The following is a 19,947-nucleotide window of genomic DNA, read 5'->3' on the forward strand; positions in this document are numbered from 1 at the left end:
CTTGGTCATGGTGTATTATTTTTTTGATATGATGCTGAATTATATTGGCTAGAATTTTGTTCAGAATTTTTGTATCTATATTCATGAGAGATATTTGTCTGTAATTTTCTTTTTTTGTGACGTCTTTGCCTGATTTTGGTATTAGCGTTATGGTGGCTTCATAGAATGAATTGGGAAGTGTTGGTCGTTTCCTCTCTTAACTAAGAATTTAAGAACTAAAAGGGCTTGTTTCCACTAAATCACTGAAGCCACCTGGTATAGCCTTTCTTCCTCAAACTGCCAGGAAAGATCCCCAATTTTTAGAGGAGCAGGATTGGGATGTAAACTGCACGGGAAAAGACATACGAGAAATTCTTAAATTTAGTTAGCAGTAGGGCCCCAAATTCTGGGGGGAAAAAAAAAGTGAAGGTCTGAGTACAACAGTTTCCACAGTAGCCACAAGATGGCGATCTTCTGCATTTATTTGAAAAGCTTAGCTAGTTACCATCGTATTTAGCTTATTTTTAATATTAAATACATCATTAGTTTTAGAAGTATGCATTAATTTTAAAAAGATACAAGGAGAAACAGTTTAACAGGAGAGCCTTCAAACTTGTACTTCAATTAAATACTGACATGCTCTAGATGAAAGGAATTTAGTGAGATTTCCACATCAGTCCCCAGAAAAAAAAGAAAAAAAATCTGTTTGAGAAAACGCCGCAGTCTTTGCAAAATGAAAAATGTCACTCAAAGAAAGTATCTTAAAAGCTTTCCAAAAATTTGGCTTTCTGGAGAACTAGTAGGTGCAATTTGGTCATTAAAAAAAAAAGCATCATCTGGTAAAATTCTTTTTTATTGGTCTGTAGTCAGAACAGAAAATGAAAGACAGAGAGAGAGAGAGAAGCTCTGTATAAATGCAATAACACCAGGGCCGTTGTGAACCAAAAAAATTACGGCAGAGCTGCTGCTTGGCTGATGTGGACATTATTAGTCTTTCTTCCTGGCAACCACATGTGGTTTATAGACATTACCCTAATTACACCAGAGAGCAGAGGCCAGCAGGGCTCCCTGGAGGGGCAGCAGCAGGTGAGGGAAGCCAGGTGGGCTGAGGGCAGGGTGAGGGAGGCCTGGAGGACTCACCACAGCACAATTTCAAGCCAAGCAGCATAGTCTTGGATGGCTGGGAGGCCAAGCCATGGGCCAGGCTGCAGGGACACGACCTTAGGGATGGAGTGGTTGGGTTTCACAATGAGGCCAAGGGCACCTTTCCACAGGGAGAGGCTGCAAAAGACGGCAAAGGCCTCAAGTCAGTGAAGGGTGTAGCAGACAGGCTGCTGGTCATTCAGTGGGCTTTGAGCCATATTTGTACACATCTGTGCACATTTAGGGAAGACAGCCATCCCTGGCTAGAGTCTCACACTCAGGACATCACCTGACTCATTGGAATATAAACACATTTTCAGTGGAGTTTCCAGATTAAGACTAGGAAGAAAGGTCTGGCAATCTACTTCTCAAAAAACAGCCAATGAAAACCTTTTGGATCACAATGGTCCAATGAGGATGTCATGAGTTGGGGACAACTGAGTGACAGTTAACAACAACAACATTGGGCCTAGGGAGGTCAGTGGGAGGGCACAAGGGGTAGAAGGATAAAGGCCACATTCTCATTTTCCAAGGGAACGTGAGAAAGTTGGCCTCACACCTTATCCCCTCATTTCAGTTTCATCTGGAAGAAGGAGCCCAGGGAGATAAAGAGGACATGCATTAAAAGAGGCAAAGAGGGCTGCCGGGGCATAAAAAGTAGTGGGAAGTAGAACAAGACTCCATAGCTGAGGCTGTCTTCTCTCTCTTTTCATCATGCTTTTTGTCAATGGTGGGAATGGAAAAATCTTGGCAACAAGGATTACAAAAGACCTGAGGGGGCCATGTTTCTTAGAAATTTGGAGCATGTAGGAGAGATTCCTATACCATGGACTGCCAAAAGAACAAACAAATCTGTCTTGGAAGTAATACAACCAGCATGCTCCTTAGAAGCAAGGATGGCGAGACTGCATCTCACATACTTCGGACATGTTATCAGGAGGGATCAGTCCCTGGAGAAGGACATCATGCGTGGTAAAGTAGAGGGTCAGTGAAAAAGAGAAAGACCCTCAACAAGATGGACTGACACAGTGGCTGCAACAATGGACTCAAGCATAACAAGGATTGTGAGGATGGCCCAGGACTGGGCAGTGTTTTGTTCTGTTGTACATGGGATTGCTGTGAGTCCGAACCAACTTGACGGCACCTAACAACAACGACAGGAGAGATTCCTGAGCTACTTCTCTTTCCTCTTTTCTCTTCCTGTTTGAAGATGAGGTTTCTGACCCACAGTGGGGGAGGAAGGCTGGTGCTCAGAGTGATTTTGTTTAGAGTGGGGTGGACTTGCGCGGATTTGTCCACACTCTCCCATTCAGTGCCCGCATAACCGTCAGCGCTGTGCAGGCAGTGACCTGGGCGGACAGCGACGCCAACCAGAAAAAAGCTCAAGGGCTCGCCCAGGGGTTGGAGCTCCGACCTGAGCCTTATGGGCCCAGAGCTCTCAGCAGCTGCACCAACAGCTTACACACCCCACGTGATACACACGCAACACACTCACTTGCAACGTAGGTCACTTGGAAATGAATTTTGTCTTAAACACGACTTCATTCTAAGTCTGAATGTTTAAACCATAAAATAAGGACTAAATAAAGATAATTTCTCTCCAAATAATTAGAGATAATAAGCCAAGTACTTTAATATTAAACTAAATCCACTGTTCTCAGACCAAAGCACTTAATTAACTAAGAGAGTTTCTCACAATTAGACTTTTTTTAAAGACTAATTAAAATAATATTTCCTTTGAAAGCAGATACTGTGTTGACTCAGAGTCAAATTTTTGAAATCTTAGACGTTTTAATATCACTTTAGGCAATTAGCTATATTGCTTTGATTTCTAACTACTGTGCCTTTGAATTGCACCTGGTGGCCTGGTAAATATCATTAGTCTCACAGGAAAGTTGCCCAATGGCCAACATGTTGAATGCCTTGACAAGGCCACAGAATTACTACATATTGTATACTCTTTGCTCTAAGTAGAGTGACCACATAACTTATTGTTCAAACTGGGACACTTTTGAGAATGAAAGGAAGTACTATTAACAATTACTCCAGGACAAGGGGAAACTAGGACTTCCACACCTACAAGGCAAGTTTTTTTTCTCAATATTATCTAAAAATTATTAGATATAAAAATATGTGTAGTTATTGATATTATTCGGGTCCTCATGAAATTTCTCACATTATATAGGTCACTTCAAATTCTCTCTCCTCTTTTTCTTTTGAAGCAACAAAATACTTTTAGGAAAAAACCAAAACCAAACCACACCAGTTGCCATTGAGTCAATTCTGATTCACAGCGACCCTATAGCACAGAGTAGAGCCGCCCCATAGGGTTTCCAAGGAGTGGCTGGTGGATTTGAACTGCCAAATGGTTAGCAGCTGAGGTCTTCACCACTGCACCACCAGGGCTCCATCTGTTTAGGAAAGACATCCTGAAATGATCCAATCAATGCTAATTTTGCATCCTTATAGAGTTCAACTCATGGAAATTGTTTTTAAAAAGGAGATAGAAATTTGACACAGATGTAGCAATTATTCCTAGGAGTAGTCCTTCAAAAATTCAATATTGGATGTTGTAGATACTTAAAAATAAAAATAAAAAGGTAAGTGGTTGTGTTGTGAACTTATAAGATGAATGGAAATTCCTGTTTTTATGAAAACTTGTGGTTTGGAATAAAATTTTCAGAGACATCATCATGCGCGATTTCAAAAAGTACTGTATCACAGACAAGTGAAGAATAAAGACAATGTGCTCTGGACAACTAGTTGAAAGATCAAAAGTTAGCCGTTGTGAAGAAGGAGACAGTGAAGACAGAAAATATATGTAGATACTAAATGAAATTATTCTGAAATGTGAAAATGGAAAAAAAATTCTAAACATTATTTTATGTAAGACATGATTTTTAATATCAATGTATACTTTAATTAAAAAATTAAATGTTATGAGTAGACACTTGAATATTTCTTCCATATCCCTAAAAGTTTATATATTCAAATTGGCAAAAAATTTTCCTTTGGATCTTCTTGTAGGGAATCACCTTATATTTGGTTTTTTGGGCATATGTTGTAAGCAACATATAGGTTTCTGATCTACGTAGATCAGTAGCAGCAGGCTACAGGGTTGACAGGGAAAATAAAGGAGTCTCCCTTACTTACTTCCTATCTGGGCAGGAAGTTCATCAGGACTCCAGGAGACACAGCAAGACATAAGCCTTTATGACACCCCCACATGGGGTAAGAGATTATGAATATAAGCAAATCATAAAGATTAGTAGATAACTACCAGGTTTCTGGAGTCCCTGAGTGGTGCAAATGGCTAATGCATTCAAACCAAAAGGTAGAGGTTCGAGTTTACCCAGAGGTGCCTCAGAAGAAAGGTTTGGTGATCTACATCTGAAAAATCAGACTTTGAAAACCATATGGGGCACAGTTCTACTCTGACACAGGTGGGGTCACCATGAGTTGGAATTGCCAGCAACTGGTTTTTACCAGAGTCTCTGAGGGACGTTGATGGTTCAGTGGTAGAATTCTCATCATCTATATAGGAGACTGGGGTTTGATTCCATTGACCAGTGCATCTCATGTGCAGCCACCACCTGTTTGTGAGTGGAGGCTTGTGTGTTGCTATGATGCTGAACAGGTTTCAGTGGAGCTTCCAGACTAAGACAGACTACGAAGAAAGGGCTGGTGATCTACTTCTGAAAAATCAACCAATGAAAACCCTACAGATTACAATCATCCAATTGACAACTGATCATGAGGATGGTGTAGAACCAGGTAGTACTTCATTCTTTTGTGCATGGAGTCACCATGAGTCTGGGGTAACTCAGTGGTAGCTAACAACAAAAACCAAGGTCTCTGCAACCAAAAGTCTCTCATGTATACACTGAATGGCACAGGGCAGTTCCATTTCCATCACCTTTCCCTAAGCAGCCTTCAGTCATAAACCCAAGCCCTAACTTAGCTTAGTGTCAGGGTGACCAGGAGTCCATTTATTAAAAGGAAGCCATTGGGTGGATCTTGAGAAAGAGATGTGTCCGTCTAGTCTTTTCTGGTCTCTTGTGAGCTTAGCATCTTGTTGGGGGTGGATAAGGTTTTCTCTTGTGCCAACCAGCTCTACAAGTTTAAACACGTTCCTTAAACTTTCTGAGGGAGTTAGATGAGTTTCCTTCCAGAGTGGACTATCCCTCTGATCTTTGAAAATAAAAATAAAAGGACAGCAAAAGATTAAAATAAATGATACAGAATATAAATATCTCAGAAGTGAAAAAGAAACAAAAGATCAGTATGGGCTGGAGTAATTAGGGAAAACCCCGTGGTACTCTTGATTTTCATGTCTTCCTCCATTAGTTATAGATTTTTGGTTTCATAGATTTTTTTCTCTTAATAATTTATTTTGTTGTTTGTTGTTGTTGAGAATATACACAGCAAAACACACACCAATGCAACAATTTTTACATGTACAATTCAGTGACGATTACATTCTTCAAGTTGTGCAACCATTCTCACACTCCTTCTCTGAGTTGTTTCTCCTCCATTAACATAAACTTACTGGCCCCTAAGTTTCCTATCTAATCTCTCGAGTTGCTGCTGTCACTTTGATCCCATATAGATAGTTCTTAAAAGAGCATAATGCTCAAGACAGACATTCTTTATTGCCTAAGCTAAACTGCTGTTTGGTTTAAAGAAGATTTCAGGGAATATTTTTGGTTTAAAGTTTAAAGATTATCTGAGGGCAATAGTTTCTGGGGTTCATCCAGCCTCAATGGTCCAGAAAGTCTGAATTCCATGAGAATTTGAAATTCTGTTCTGCATTCCCCCCCTTTTGATCTGGATTCTTCTATAGAATTTTTAATCAAAATGTTTAGTAATGGTAGCCAGGCACCATCCAGTTCTTCTGGTCTCAAGGAAAAGGAGGCAGTTGTTCATGGAGGCAATTATCCACACATTCCATTCTCTCCTCCTGTTTCTGACTCCTTTTTTCCCCTGTTGCTCCAGTTGAATACAGGCCAATTGTTGTACCTTGGATAGCTGATTGCAAGATTTTAGGACCCTATGCATCAAAGTAGGAGGTAGAACAGAAGCACTAAACACTATATCAGGCCAATTTAGTTTCATAGATTTTTGAGTAGGAAGTAAACTGAGGTCCAGGTAGGAGATTCACTTACTTAAGTTCATTAAAAAAACAGTTGCCATTGAGTCTATTCTTATTCATGGCAATCTCGTGTGTGTCAGAGTAGAACTGTGCTTCGTAGGGTTTTCAATGGCTGATTTTTTTGCAAGTAGATAACCAGGTCTTTCTTCCAAGGCACCTCTGGGTAGACTCAAACCTCCAACCTTTCGATTAGCTACAGACTGTGTTAACCTTTTATACTACCCAGGGGTCCCACTTAAGGTTATACAGGTACATAAAAGGTGCTCAAGGCACTAGTTGGTATGTAGAGGGGCTGGGGAAAGTGGAAATCATTTGTTCCTGATGGCTTTCCTCTTAAATTTGAGTACTTCATGCTCTTAATTTGGCCCTTTAAAGGAATTGTCACTGTTTTGTGGCTCTAGGAGCAGGCTTAGGGATGGGAAGGCAGAGATGGGGGAAACCTGGGATGTCAGAACATCTCCAGAACCCCTGAGTTTACACAGTTGATCCAGCTCTTTTCCAACAATGATGTACAAAGTCATACTGTGTCAGTTTGGGAGGCTTACAACTTTACACCCTTCATTCTCCTACTTGCTCTAGTTATCTTTCTGGTTGGTAACACTTCAAGCTGGCTATGGGGTTATTTGGGCTTCATTGTAGAACTCAAACCACAAGAATATCATCCAAAGGCTATGAGATAAAATCAAGAAAATAGACACCATGTCCTACAATCTAGGTGATTTTAATGCCTACATTTCTTTTTTTTTTTAAACCGGAATCCCTTGATTGAGTAAAATACTGGCTTTCTTTTCTCTTGTTTTAAGCAAAGATCATGATCATAATCATCACAATTGTCGTCAAAAAACTTTTCTCGATTGTCTCCTTCCTCTGTGATTTGTGCTCATCATTCAGAGTGCATATCTTCACACATCTGGAATATTGCGTTCAGGTCTGAGCAGCACATTTCATGAAGGATATTGAAAACCAGAAGGTTCCTGAGGGAGCGTTGCCAGGATGGTACGCAATCTGAAAACTACGATATATGAAGAACAGGCGAAAGAACTGAAGATCTCCAGTCTGGATAAGAGATCGTTGATGTAAAATTTGAGAGCTAACAGCTGCCCATAATGCAGAATTGAGACCAGATGTTGCTGGTTTTGGCTTAGTGGAAACAAGAACTTAATAAAACTTAGGGCTATTCAATATTGGAAAGAGTTGGCATGAAGTCATGATCATCCTGTCACCAGAGATATTCATGGCAAGGCTGGGTGAGCATCTTTGAGGGGTGCCATGTAGGGGACTCCTCCACGTGCTAACTTGGGGTAAAAGGCTCTGGGTTTGAACTGGGGATACAAAGAGTTGTGTGACAAAGCCCTTGCGTCCATGGGGCCTGCTGTCTTCTGTAGAAAGGATGCCTAAGTAAAAATATAAATCACAACATAAGGAAGTAGGAGACTTGGAATAGGGGAGATACTGAGAGCTGTGGTTGGGGAGGGAAGTGGTGAATAGGGAAGGCTTCATGGAGGAGGCGGGACAAGGGGTGGGCACTGAAGCAGGGCTTGGACTGAGATAAGTGGGGAGGGAGATTTAATGGATGTAGTTGGGGCTATGGGGAACGTTGTGAACAAAGGATTGTGCTAGGACAGTATTAAGAGAGGTTAGAGAGGAGGGTTTGTAAGGAGAGGGCTCACAGAGAAGGTTAGAGATCACTACAGAGGCCAGATTCTGGAAATCTTTGAATTCCAGGTTGTTGGAGTAAATCCTCTACCCCTACCTGAGTTGCTAAATATCAAGCAAAGCCCTTCATATTTGACAGGCAGTATACGTTTCTTTGTGCAGGGCCTCCAAAAGGCCAAATGTTTGAGTAAAAAACATGGAATATCAGTATTTTCCTAACTTCTTTCATTACTGCAGGCTCTAGCCTGAACAGGCTTTTAAAGGAAATAGTGCATTCTTTTTGGCATTTGCCAGTATTGGCCTACCCACCCCTAAACCCTCAAAACCCACTGTATAATTACCCCCAGGAGGCCAGAGGTCACTTAGAACAGCAAGTGTAGGTAACACCCAGCTATTAGAACTCAAATTTTAGAGCTCTCCCTAAATACCGGCTTGAAACATTTTGGAAAAGCCAGGGGGGCAAAAAGATGGGGGCTTTTGAGGTTGGTATTTCCTGCCTAAAATGAAGACGTTTGGTTTCTGTGGTTGTCCTGGGCAGGCTGTTCTCCTCTCAGGAGGTGTATAGCTCCATTCTCGGGGAGGCCTTCTTTCCTCAGCATTGGCTGCAGGCCTACTCCTGGCCTCTCCGCCTCCTCAAATGTTTACAGGCACTCATACACTCGCCCACTCACACTCTTTATGCATTTAACTGGTCTCCTTGGGAGGGAAGCTCTTATGATCTGCTGCCCCAGATGGGAGGGATGGTTCACATAGCGAACACTGAAGGACCACTTCTCCAGAAGGGACATTTCAGTGAGCCCATGAACAGCCAGCCTACCCTCCATCCAGTGCTTCTCCTGGTTCCTGGAAAGCAGGAAAGGAAGCTTGGAAGGTGGCAGTCCAGCAGTTGGTCTCCATGCAGGGAGATTCCTCAGGCAAAATGGCAGCAATAGCCAGCTTGCCCTGTACAAGATCTTCTGCAGATACTGCCCCACGTGTTCTAATGTGAGGGGCTCCAGAAGCACCCTTTCTAAGTAGCTTCCACATTAGCCTATTCTCAGGCTTCAAATGCTACCATTAGAATGGACTCATTGGATTTTAGCATTATACCTTATTCTGAGGTTCTCTTATAAAATGCTATTTCAATAAGATGCAATGAACTAATCTATTGGCTAATTTCTGTGCTGCCCTGAAAGTATTAGAAGTCAGAGACAGCAGCAAGAGACAACTACATGTTTTAAATTGAGAGGGCAGATTCTAGCAAAGAAGGCACCACCCACCTTTACTTTCTTCAGGATGGTGCCATGGGCCAACGCAGACCCAGTTAAGCAACCTCTCCTGGCTTCAGGGCCAGAGCCCACAATAAGGCACCCTGCTCTGAAATAGATGCTTTTCAAGCCTAGGTTTATGTTCCGTCTCTCCAGGAGGAAGAACATAAGATACTAGGAATCTGACCATGATCACCAGTTAGGTACCTTTCAACCTTGAACTGCTCTGCCTGGTGTTCTTGAGGTCATTGTTATCGTCAGGACTTTTGTCTTTGAAATCGGCAAGGATTCTCAAAGCTGTTCTCTGTGTGAGAAGGCATATTTTCACTGGGCAGACACAGCCCTCAGAAGGTCGGGAAAGTTTTCCATTGTTATTTCAGTCTCAAAGCCAGTGTCCTGGGTCCAGTCACACATCACGTGTAGAGTGGAGGCTTCTGCTCAGATGCTTTCCAGAGAGAAGGAAACTGTCCAGCAGGTGTCAGTAAGTACTAAGACGTGCAGGGAGCCTGGCTTGATAATCAAGTGAGCTCTTTTCCAAACCAGCTTACCATTCAAGGACCTCCCAGGGGATGTGACTGACAGCAAGGTCTTGAGTGGTGGAGCTCCCAAAGAGGGGAGTGGGTAGGGGAAATAGAAAGTCTATTTCCTTCCAGAGAAGAACTAGGAGATTTGAAGTGTGCCTGAAGATTCTAGGAAGTCTGTCTTAGAAAGACCAGGCTGAAAAATGCACGGTGATTGACAAGGAAGAGACTGCCAGGCACAGACAGCAGTTCATTCATTCTATTCCTCTGCCACAGGGCATGATCCAGTCTGGCCTTTTCTAATAGGCAGCTTGTTCAAACTAGCCTTAGAATTCCAGTTCAACTTGAGTGAGGTCTTACTGGAGGTAACTGTGGAAGGCCCAGGCCTGTAGTCCAGCCTGGGGAACTCCTTTCTAGACTAAGGTGACCCACCACTAAATAACACTTGCTGTTGAGTCAACTCCAACTCATGGTGACCCCATATGTGTCAGAGTAGAACTGTGCTCCATAGGGTTTTCAATGGCTGATTTTTTGGAAAGTAGATAAAACTGGGCAAATTGGAAGCTTCAGAGCCATCATAGCTTGGACTAGGGATCTGTGTCTGGGCTAGAATCAACCTGGGCTCTGGAGGAGGTGAGGCAGAGGCATGAAGAAGAGCTCTTTACCTCACTACATTCTCTTTGAGTGACCAATTGGCCTTTATTTAAATACTGTGATTTGCCCGGTGCAGTGCTAGAAACTATGGAGGATATATAGATGGGGTGCCCAAGTTTAAGGGGATCAGCATCTTGAAGTGGGCTCTGGTATTCACAGTTGTTATTGATCAGCACAGTATCCCACCCTATTGTGCTAGTTCCTATGGTGAGAATTCCTCCCTCATTCCATGGAATCCTCATGGGGTTATCAGTGGGGTACCACAACCTACTACCATGACAATGATGGGATTGTGACCTGGGCTGACCAATCCTAGGGTCTACCTTGGTGTTGCTCTATGTGTTTTCTCTGTTCCTTATAGCCAAAGGAGTGAAACTAATCCATAGATAGAAGATATTTGATCTGCCAGACTTTTTAACACTATCAAAACCAGCATGAAATTCCACAGGGCCAGAGATATTCTTATTTTTAGATTGGAAGCAGTTGTTCAAATGCACAGCTGTTGAAACTGGTTTTTGTCTAGTAAAACAGCTCTTATCCTATAAGCTATTTCAATGGAGGATGTCTAGGAAGATGGTTTTCACATTAATCTTAGATTAATGAGTTCTGAGGGACAAAGATTGTGTCAAATAATTGGCCAATAGTTACCAAGGCTTTGGAGATACTGTTGCAGCCACAACACGAGAGTCAATTAGCCAGTAGAAGAGTCCTGAACCTGGACCTTGAAAGAAACCAGGCTTATAAGCTTGGAAATTAAAAGTGATCAGGGTTAAAAAAGCAAAATACCAGAGGCGGGGCCAAGATGGCAGAGTAGTCAGATGCTTCCTGTGGTCCCTCTTACAACAAAGAACCCCCAAAAAAAGTAAATCAATTATATATGACAATCTAGGAGCCCTGAACATCAAAGGCAAAGTTGAAGGATCAGACTGAGTGGCAGGGGTAGGAGAGATGGTTTGGAATTAGTGAGGAGTTGCCAGACCTGACCCAGTGTGAGCCAGTGCACTTTAGGCCGGATTGGCTCACGTGCATGGTGAGGCAAGCAGTGGCGCTCCAGAGGTGTTTTCCATATTGGGAGAGACCCAGCGGCAGAGAGTCTACCTGGGCATCCAGAACCAGTGAAAAGCAGCCCTCAATCAGCAAAAGATAAGTACTTGCATCTGACCTACCACGCGGGTCAAAAAACATCCCTTTTGGGAAAAACCTCTTTCCCATTTACCTGCCCCCTCCCTGCTCTGCACGGGGTCCCAGCTGGCTTCAGTGATTGCCGAATCCCCTGGCCTGGAAGTAGGACCTGTCACGTGCCCTGATCTATTCTCCCAGACTTGGAGAGGGAACAAATTAACAAACAGGGAAAAAATAATCTGCCAGCTCCCCTAAGCCAAGAACTCAGGGTAGGCACAGCTCCTTTGCCTATGCATAGGCACAAGGGGTCTGTGGACTTTGAATGCCTTTCACCCTTGCATAGGTCTGTGTGGGGCCATTTCAACAGCATAGGCCCTCATTACTACAGTACAACAGGATATATACCTGAGTCTAACTTGAACTGTTTCAGCTATATGGTGAAGTGGCAGGTTCATGACATTTGACACCACTCTGCCCATTAAGCAGGGGCCTCACCTACCCACATCAGGGGCCTGAGGACTGGTTGCTCCTCCCATGCCACCTAGCCAGCTGCAACAAGAGTCCAAGAATAAGTGGTGCCCCCCAGTCCTTACAGCCAACAGCACCAGGTGCTCATAGTCCAGCTACAAAGCCCAATCACCTATGCACGCTTTCCTCTCAGACACTCAGGGGCAGCCATCAGCCCCCTGCCTTGCTCAGCCTGTGACCCCCTACTGCAGCCAGATACCTGTGCCTACACCAATCAACCATGCTGTCTAGGATTGTAGGTGAGAGCCTGCACTACACACTTGCTGACCAACTACCTAGATACCTGAACTGAATTCATACAAGAAAAGTAAACAGACTCCTGGGCTTACATACCTAGTAACAGCTCTAACCACCTGGTGACAGGACGTTAACACTTCAAAGGTGCCAATAATCAAACTAGCTCACATGAGCAGCCTATTTGGGCATATCAAAACAAAACAAAACAAGAAGCTAGGACATAGTAAGCACACACAAAATAAATAAGTATAATAAATTATTGATGGCTTGGAGATAACAGTCAATATGAAACCACAGAAAGAGGCAGACCATGATGGCTTCAGCAAACTCCCAAAATAAAGAATCTAGAAATTTTCCAGAGGAAGAGAATTTCTTGGAATTACTAGAGGTAGAATACAAAAGATTAATATTCAGAACTCTTCAAGAGATCAGGAAGGAGGTCATTCAAAATGCAGAACAAGCTAAGGAACACACAGACAAAGCAATAGAGGATCTTAAGAAGGTTACTCAAGATCATAATGACAAATTTAATAGGATGCAAGAATCCATAGACAGGCAGCAATCAGAAATCCAGAAGATTAACAATAATATTTCAGAATTAGACAACTCAATAGAAAGTCATAGGAGCAGAATTGAGGCAATAGAAGTCAGAATTAGTGAGACTGAATATAAAGCACATGCCACCAACTTATTTGAGAAAAAATCAGATAAAACAATTTAAAAAAATGAAGAAACCCTAAGAATTATGTGGGACTCTATCAAGAAGAATAACCTACGAGTGATTGGAGTACCAGAACAGGGGGGATAACAGAAAATACAGAGAGAATTGTTGAAGATTTGTTGGCAGAAAACTTCCCTGATATCACGAAAGATGAGTAGGTATCTATTCAACATGCTCATCGAACACCACATAAGGTAGATCCTAAAGGAAAGTTACCAAGACATGTTATAATCAAACTTGCCAAAACCAAAGATAAAGAGAGAATTTTAAGAGCAGCTAGGGATAAACAAAAAGTCATCTACAAAGGAGAGTCAATAAGGCTAAGCTCGGACTATTCAGCAGAAACCATGCAGGCAAGAAGGCAAAGGGATGACATATATAAAGCCTTGAAGGAGAAAAATTGCCAGCCAAGAATTATATATCCAGCAAAACTGTCTCTCAGATCTGATGGCAAAATTAGGGCATTGCCAGATAAACAGAAGTTTAGGGAATTTGCAAAAACCAAACCACAATTACAAGAAATACTAAAGGGAGTCCTCTGGTTAGAAAATCAATAACATCAGATAACAACCCAAGACTAGAACACATGACAGAGCAACCAGATATCAACCCAGATAGGGAAGTCACAAAAATAAATCAAAGCTAAAACACTGAAAATAGGGAAACAGAGAAGTCAATATGTAAAAGACGACAACATTAAAACAAAAAAGAGGGACAAAAAATGTAGTAATAGACTTTTCATATGGAGAGGAAGTCAAGGCAATATAAAGAAATAAAAAAAGTAGTTTAAACTTATAAAAATAAGGGTAAATATCAGGGTAACCACAAAGGTAACTAACAATCCTATATATCAAAATAACTGGATATCCATCTGCAAAAAACTGAAACAAGACCCATACCTCACACCATGCGCAAACACTAAGTCAAAATGGATCAAAGACCTAAATATAAAATTGAAAATGATAAAGATCATGGAAGAAAAAATAGGGACAATACTAGGAGCCCTAATACATGGCATAAACAGAATACAAACCATAAGTAACAATGCACAAACACCAGAAGAGAATCTAGATAACTGGGAGCTCCTAAAAATCAAACACTTATGCTCATCAAAAGACTTCAGCAAAAGAGTCAAAAGACAACCTACAGACTGGGAAAAATTTTTGGCTTCGACAAATCCGATCAGTGTTTAATCTCTAAAATCTACAAGATACTGCAAAAACTCAACAACAAAAAGACAAATAACCCAATTAAGAAATGGGCAAAGGATATGAACAGGTATTTCGAAGAAGACATTCAGGCAGCTAACAGACACATGAGGAAATGCCCAGGATCATTAGCTATTAGAGAATTGCAAATTAAAACTACAAAGAGATACCATCTCACCTCCACAAGGCTAGCATTAGTCCAAAAAACACAAAATAATAAATGTTGGCAAAGTTGTGAAGAGACTGGAACACTTACTTATACACTGTTGGTGGCGATGTAAAATGGTACAACCACTTTGGAAATTGATTTGGCTCTTCCTTAAAAAACTAGAAATAGTACTATATGATCCAGCAATCTCACTCCTTGGAATATATCCTAGAGAAATAAGAGCCATTACATGAATAGATATATGCACACCCATGTTCATTGCAGCACTGTTCACAATAGCATAAAGATGGAAACAACCTAGGTGCCCAGCAATGGACAAATGGATAAACAATTTATGACATATTCACACAATGGAATACCATGCAACAATAAAGAACAATGATGAATCTGTGAAATATAACATGGAGGAATCTGGAAGACATTATGCTGAGTGAATTTAGTCAGTTGCAAAAGGGCAAATATTGTATAAGACCACTATTATAAGAACTCTAGAAAAGGTTTAAATACAGAAGAAAACATTCTTTGATGGTTACGAGGGTGAGGAGGAAGGGAGGGGGTATTCACCAACTAGATAGTAGACAAGAATTATCTTAGGTAAAGGGGAGGACAACACACACTACAGGGGAAGTGAGCACAGCTGGACTAAACCAAAGCTAAGAAGTTTCCTGAATACAACCAAACACTTCGAGGGACAGAGCAGCAAGGGCAGGGGTCTGGGGACCATGCTTTCAGAGGACATTTAGGTCAATTGGCATAACAAAGTTTATTAAGAAAATGTTCTGCATCTTACTTTGGTGAGTGGCATCAGGGGTCTTAAACACTAGCGAGGGGCCACCTAAGATGCGTCAATTGGTCCCAAACTACCTGGAGCAAAGGAGAATGAATAACACCGAAGACACAAAGAAAGTATTAGCCCAAGAGACAGAAAGGGCCACATAAACCAGGGACTTCATCAGCCTGAGACCAGAAGAACTAGATGGTGCCTGGCTACAACCAATGACTGCTCTGACAGGGAACACAACAGAGAGTCCCTGACGGAGCAGAAGGAAGATGGGGTGTAGATCTCAAATAGTAGTAAAAAGACCAGACTTAATGGTTTGACTGAGACTGGTGAGACCCTGGAAGACATGGCCCCCAGACTCTCTATTAGCCCAAAACTAAAACCATTTCCGAAGCCAACTCTTCAGACAAAGATTAGACTGGACTATGGGACAAAAACTGATACTCGTGAAGAGTGTGCTTCTTAGCTCAAGTAGATACACGAGGCTAAATGGGCAGCTCCTGTCTGGAGGTGAGATGAGAAGGCAGAGAGGGTCAGGAGCTGGCTGAATGGACCCGGGAAATCCCAGGAGGAAAGGAGGAGTGTGCTGTCATAGTATAGGGAGAGCAACTAGGGTCACATATCAATGTATGTATAAATTTTTGTATAAGAGACTAACTTGAATCGTAAACTTCCACTTAAAGCACAACAGTAAAAACAAATAAATAAATAAAAAGTATAAATTAGGGGTAAAAAAAGCACAATACCAGACTTTACTTCTTTACTAGTTTATGATACTAGATAAAGTATCATTAGGGAAAGGCTGGAAAAATTGCCTGTTGAGTTTCTCAAGCCATTCACCAAGGCTCATAGTTCTCTACACTTAACCTGAAGTCTTTCCACTTGAACCTGGAAAGCAAGGTTGACAAATACCCCATTTCCCATTACTCTACCCCCATGTGCTTGGCAGAGATACGATTATTGGATCCCACCATTCTTGCCATCTGAGTCAAGGCGTGGTTTTAGAGTTGATCCCAGTACAGATCTCTCAGCACTGGCATTCATTCCTAATCCATTGTGTTGGCCTACCATGTATCATGCAAGAGGAAAGCTATTTTCCAGCATAAACTGTAGCCGGTGGTGTGATTTTATGTCAAGACTCTGGGCAGAAACTTTTCTAGCTCTTGCTTATCTGTTCAGAAGCTGTGTAAGTAAGTCTCAGAGAAACACACAGCTTCAAAATCAATCAGCTATAGATTGTGACACTGACGCTGTGAATATAAATGTTTATGGAAAGGCAAATGAAGATAAGACCCGTTACTTTTAAGTACTCAGCATTGTCAGTTTCCTGTCCCTGTGGGCAGAAGATAAATATTCATTAAATGAATCAAAGAATGGTGAACAGTTGAAAGGGGGCACAGTCAAAATTTCACATTTTCAAAAGTGTTTTGCTTCACACTGACAGGTACCAGACAACGAGCCAACGAGACCCAAGGTCTTCGGTACGTTTTTGAAAAGAAAGTGACACATCTCCAACAAAACACTGGCTAAGTCCAGAGCCTGCACAGGGCTGAGAAAGTTGCCTATCTTTAAGTTCATGTATTTTTTGGAGTCTCAGATATGTTCTTATCTCAGAAAACCAACCAGGGTGTAACTTGACATACAGATCGGAAATGTAGCAATTCTGCTAAGGGAGATGAGAAAATATCTGACCCTATCAACTAATGAATGTTTTACCCAAGGCATGTAAGGTAACGTTTTAGATAGTTTTGATTTATGGTAGCTGGTTCAATGGTGCCTGCAGAAGAAACTTAGTTGTTGTTAGGTACCCTCAAGTTGATTTCAACTCATAGCAACCCCATGTGACAGAGTAGAACTGCCCCATACAGCTTCCTAGGCTGTGATCTTTCCGGAAGCAGATCAGCAGGTCTTTCTCTCATGGATCCACTGGGTTGTTTCCAGCCACCAACCTTTGGGTTAATAGTCATGCACTTAACTGTTGCATCGCCAGGGCTCCTCAGAAGAAACTGAGACACTCAGTAATGTAACCACAATGGATAGAACTAGCTTGCTGTTATTTTTCCACCTCTCAGTTCTGAATAGAAAATCAATAGTCACCTGAAAGACAAAAGTTCTATATCCTATCACCAATCTTTAGAACTATCTTGTTTTCAGTTTCCCAAATGCGAAGATGTCAGGAAAACATTTTTTTTCAGTGTTTGTATCAATAACACCAGCTTTCTGTATTCTATCCAGGTGGCTTCTTCCCTTGGGCTTTCTAACTTCCAGATTTTCAAAATGGCTTCAAAATATGTAGAAACAGAAAAAAAAACATTCCACAGAGGTTAAAATGATGTGAGGCTGATTTGCTTAAAAGGTTGCGTTTAGAATAAGTGGATACTAAAACAGTCAATTTCAAAGAGCCAGAACGGATAACCCCATTTTGATTGTACCAATAAGGAAGGCAACCAAAGCCATGATACTTTGTAGTCTGCATTTGCTATTATTTTGGTAATTTTTCACTGGGCAGATGCTGGAATGATACATTTTGCATTATGCAGCAACAGTAGACAGACAGCTATTTTTTTTTTCCAGCTCAGTTATTCATATCTCAGCACTGCTGTATAAAGAAGTCATTTCATTCCTTTTACTGCAGAGAAAGGAAAGAGTTTGTGCTACTCTTTACCATTGAGCTGGAACAGCCTGGGGCTAATGCCCGTCTGCAAAACCACATTGGGAGAGAGCTTCTTACTCTGTTTTCTGACATCCCAAAAGATATCACTGCCAAGTGTGGGCATTAAAAAATATTGAAGATTTCTATAAAGATGGCAGGGAAGAAGAGGGGTGTGTGTATGCCTAACTCTTGGACTAGATTTAACTTTATCCCTGCGAACTGGCTCACCAAGACTAGTGTTATACATAAACTATGCCATTGGTTCCTTGGGGCACCCATAATTTTCCCCAGGGAAGAAATGCTTTCCCCCTTGAGAGCCGCTGGGTTCTGCACACCATACTGAGGAGGTTTAATCCATTTTGGCTGATTGCACTGAGATACTCTTTGTTCCCAATTAAATCAATTATCTGGATAATCTTCATAGTTAATGGAAGAAGACTTGAGCTGTCAGGACCTGTTCTAGCAAAAATATTTGGGTGTGTGGTTTAAGCCACAGCTGCTCCACGGGCTTCTGAGGCGGGGGCAGTGGAGGGGGACTGGGGCACACCAGGGTCAGCTTTGTTAATTAGTAATGGGCTCAAACTAAGCAGCTGACCCGTGAGTGGTAGAAAGGGCTTTCACCTAGAAGTCAGGAGACGGTGTTTCTACTCAGCATCTGAGCAAGATTTTTAATCTCAGAAAGACTTATCTCTACATTTATAAAATGAAACAATGAAGCCAGATGGTTTTAGTTAGAATTTACAAAGCAAATGCTAAATGTCAGGCACTTTAGTAAACATTATTTCATTTAATCCTCATAAGCAAACCTTTTGTGAAAAACAAGGCACAGAGAGGTTAAGTAACTTGCCCAAGGTCACACAGCTAGTAATTTTCAAAGACCAGAAGGAATCTATTCTGACTATAATTTTAACAGCATTGCTAAAAGTCAAGTCGAAGACTCTGCATCCCAACTAAGGCTTGTGCTGATTTAGATTCTTGCTACTCTAAGTGTGGTCCATGAATTCACAGCATGGGCATTACCTGAGGTCTTGGCAATGCAGAATCTTGGACTTCATTCCAAATTTATTAATCAGAGTCTGTATTATTTAACCAGATACCCAGGCGATTCACAGCCTATTAAAGTTTGAGAGATACTGATCTAAGACTGATCAAAAGACCAGTCCACTTAGAATCATTGCGAGAATTGCTGTTTTCTGTCACCTCTGGTAAATTCTGAAGCCTCAGACAGAGACACCAGGGGAGAGGTGCTGTGCCTTCCTTCCTGAAATTGGTTGTAAGCCATTTGCCTATGTGCAAGCCTCTGTGTTTCATTTTTTAATTTCTTACGCAAGTTATATGCTCCTGCCTCTCTGCTCCACATCCAAAACAAAGTCTCCAGTAAGCAGAGGTAGGGCAGGAGTTAAAAGTGATCTTTGTGGACTGACTGCAGGGGGGAGGTCATTATGGACAGATTAGTATATGTGCGGGATGAAATTCTCCAATGTCCTTTTGCAGGCAGGAGAAATTGCTGTTCTAACTCTCCCACTGGCATCCCTCCTTTAGTTAACAATGACTTTACACAAAAGGTTTCTATGGAAAGATAATTGGATTTCTGTTTGTTCAAAACTCACTTAACATTATAATGGCCTTAGTTATATTCTTTGTATCAACTCATCAGTAATAAAGTACCAATTTCTGGATAAATATCTAAATTTTTGTATGTACATCTAGCATTACCAAAGCAAAAAGGGAAAGAGAAACCAGAAATAGAAATCCATTAATATAAACAGATACCACATATGCCTTGCTGCACTAGGCTTAAAGGTGCTGGGTAAGTTTAGGTTTTCAACATCTGAGTGCTATTTTTATCTTGCCTAGGTATGTATTTGCTTAATGTTTAATCACCGTGGTACTTTTGGCAAATAGGTCACTGAAGAAGAATATAGCCTGCTGTATTCACGACTAAAGTGCCAATTTAACCCAACCTAATAAACATGCACTTTACCACTCCAGTGGAGGTTACAACAGAGCCCTGCCTCTTGACTATGCTGTAGGTTCCCTTTTAACATTTTTAGGGCAAAGGTAGAACGTGTGTGTAATTCTGCAGATTTTTTGTGTTTCCATCATGTATGTTGGAGAGAGGTTTTTTTTTTTTTTTCACTTTTTCAGATATTTGGTAATGACTTTTTTCTCCACC

Source organism: Trichechus manatus, unplaced genomic scaffold (assembly GCF_000243295.1).
Source record: "Trichechus manatus latirostris isolate Lorelei unplaced genomic scaffold, TriManLat1.0 scaffold00036, whole genome shotgun sequence".
Lineage (NCBI taxonomy): Eukaryota > Metazoa > Chordata > Mammalia > Sirenia > Trichechidae > Trichechus > Trichechus manatus.